At 37.0% G+C, this 3,166-nt stretch overlaps 1 non-coding gene across 1 annotated transcript; it reads left to right on the forward strand.

The window, feature by feature from the left end:
- The first annotated feature begins 828 nt into the window (after positions 1–828).
- On the forward strand, positions 829–934 carry LOC122028460. Its single transcript, XR_006124829.1, has one exon. It is a non-coding gene; the product is annotated as a small nucleolar RNA R71 (small nucleolar RNA).
- Positions 935–3,166: the final 2,232 nt, after the last annotated feature.

Raw genomic sequence — 3,166 nt, forward strand, 5'->3', positions numbered from 1 at the left:
CTACCACATCAAATTTATCATCTGAAAGTTCAATGTCACTATAACACCCTATAAAATTTGGTGGTAGATCTGAAATCTTATTTACCACTGCATTATCTTCACAATGCTCATCTGAAGGGTCTTCATCTTTATACAAATTCAAAAATCTGCACTCAACCATATTAGTGTTACAGGATTTGCCGAAGTCTTTATTTTCATTGACCCCCAAAGGTGGAAAAGGAACCCTTAGTGAAGGTCTTGGGAAAGGTACTTCTAATTTCCCATATTCCCTTTTAGCTTGTGGAGGAGATTCAACTTTCTTATCTAGTGTTGGTATGATCAATCGTTGAGGGAAAGGTACTTGTGACATTTGGGAACCTCCTGGAATAATGGAACTGAGTTCATGTGGTCTTCCATCGTTCTTCTCCTCAATTCTAAACATGTCCTTCTTCAGAAGTTCTTCATGATTTTTTTTTCAATTCTCAACCCAACATCATCACACTTTTCACTAGATCTTGTCTGCGAAGGAGGGGGATCTTCTTTAAACCATTTTGAAACAATACTTTCAATATTTGCCCCCAAATGTTTGAACTCCCCGTTCTGTGACTTATGATTTTCAAAACTCATAGATGGTTGAGTTACAATTTGTTTGATATGATCTATAGCATTTATGGCTTTCATCCAATTTATGTTCGACCATTCATGTAGGTTCAATGTCACTTGATCAATTAATGTATATGCTTCATCTACACTTTTATCCATAAAAAACCTCCAGCTCATGAATCCAATATACTCTTGTCTGAAAAAGAAATTCCCCCATAGAATATGTGCAGAATCAACCATTTTTCAAAACCATGATGAGGGCACTGTCTTTGAAGACTCTTGAATCTATCCCATGCTTCAAACAATGATTCTCCATATGCCTGAGCAAAATTTGTTATACAATTCCTCATATACATTGTTCTGCTTGGAGGGAAAAATGATTCAGAAATTACTTCTCCAATTGTTCCCAACTTGTGATGCTTTAAGGATGGAGAGAATATAACCAAGTCCTTGCTTTATCTTTCATACTGAAAGGAAATGTCATCAATCGAACTGCATCTGCTGACACTCCTTCACATTTCACCATATCACAAATCTCTAAAAATGTTTCAAGATGCAGATAAGGACTTTCTGATACTTCTCCTCCAAATTTGTGACCTTGTATCATGAAAATTAACTCTGGATCTAGTTGAAAACTTTCTGCTTCTATTTGAGGTTGCACAATGGGAGATAAAAATTTTGCAGAAAAGGGTGTAGAAAAATTTCTCATGGGCCTGCTTAACATGTTAGTGCTCATGGATATTCAGAAAAAATTTATAAAATGAAGAATCAAAGACGAGAAATAAAATGCAATATGAAACCAAGAAAGAAAATGCAGAATTTAAATTGCAAGAAGGAAAGTGCATAATGAAAACAAGAAAGAAAAGATAAAAGGAAAAAAGAAAAATGTCTAGAATAATTCATATGCTAAAGATTGCAAGATATGTTTACAAAAGAAAAGAAGAAAGAAACTAGATCAAAAGAGAAAACAGAGAAAAGTTAGATTAGAGTGCTAGAAATCAAGAATGCAAAGTTAGAATTAGACTTAGAATTGCAACAAAAAGAATTGTCAAGAATGTTATTCAAGAAAGGTAAAACTTATGAAAACAGAATTCTAAAAGTTAGATAACAACTTTGCAAATGAAAAGAAAAGTTATGTCTAATTCAATTGATAATTCCTAATGTTATAGCGCAGTCCCCGACAACGACGCCAAAAACTTGTTGAAATCCGCAATTGTACAGAAATATCACAAGTAATATAAAAGATTATCGTATCCACAGGGACTGGAATAAGCACTAATAATATCTCAAAATGAATTAGCTAGACAACAAATCAATGGATTAACAAAGTCTAGGTATAACTATGAAAAGTAAACAAAAGAATGAAAGAATAGGCAACAAGAATAAAGGCAATGATAAGGGATATTCTAGTAGTTTTGGTTTCTTTGTAAGGTTCTTTAATGTAAATGATCTACCAAATCCTTTTTCTCAATTGTCCATCATTTATAGAAGGTTGCTGGTTCTCTCTTGCAATAGAGAACCGTCCTAGGACTAAAATCTATATCAATTAGGAATAAATCTATGTTGTCCTTACACGGGCTTGCTTGTCACGAGCATCCCTCAGAAAATCAACATAAGAATCCATCACTCATCAACCCATCAAGATATAAAGATTAATGCATAAATCTATCCTACCCTCTTGAAATACCTAATTTCCCCTTCAAGATAATCCCTCAAACATCCTTACACCGACATGTTCCTGTCACGAAGATCCCTCGGAAAATCGAATGAAGAATTACCTCTACAAGATCAAAAAGATATCCAAACATTCAATCAAGCATGGTAATTAAGCACAATCACAATATTCCACACAAGATCAAATAGATACAAAACAGGACAAAATCATAGAAATGGAAAATTAGCATATCCACAAGAGTTTTACATCAAGATTTCCTTACAAATACTCCCTCCATCCTAGAACAAGATATCTACTCCATAAATCGATGAAAGAATCTGAAAGAAACAAAGATTACAAGCATTTCTAAACCCTCTTATCCAAGAAAGGAGAGAAAGAAAACTTATCTACGGAGAAGAATGGTCTTCGGATCCAATCCTTCAATCTTGGAGTCGAATCAGTGAAGATCTTCCCTTAGATTGCCCAGAAATGCACCCAAGAATGGAAGGGATCACCCAAATCTTCCTTTCTCCCAAAGGGGAGAAGATCCCCTTTCAAATCTTGAAGGAGGCCTTATATAGAAGAGGGGTTTGGGCGCCACACGGCCCCGAGGCACGGCCGTTTAAAGTTCACACGGCCTGCTCCACTCTCTTCTCTACTAACCTCACACGGTCGTGTGAGGTACACGGTCGTGGCTTGCCTCTATCAACGCTCCCCTTGCACGACCGTGTAGATCCACACGGTATGCACTGTCACCTCTGGAAACCTGGCACGGTCGTGTGGTGCACACGGCCAACACTCTCCTACTCTCTGGAAACCTCACACGGCCGTGTAGCGCACACGAACGAGGCTTCTCCTGTCTCTAGAAAACTGATATGGTCGTCTGATGTACACGGCCCAGGCTTCCTTGAGCTTCAAAACATGGCACAG

Source organism: Zingiber officinale, chromosome 10A (assembly GCF_018446385.1).
Source record: "Zingiber officinale cultivar Zhangliang chromosome 10A, Zo_v1.1, whole genome shotgun sequence".
NCBI classification, from domain to species: domain Eukaryota; kingdom Viridiplantae; phylum Streptophyta; class Magnoliopsida; order Zingiberales; family Zingiberaceae; genus Zingiber; species Zingiber officinale.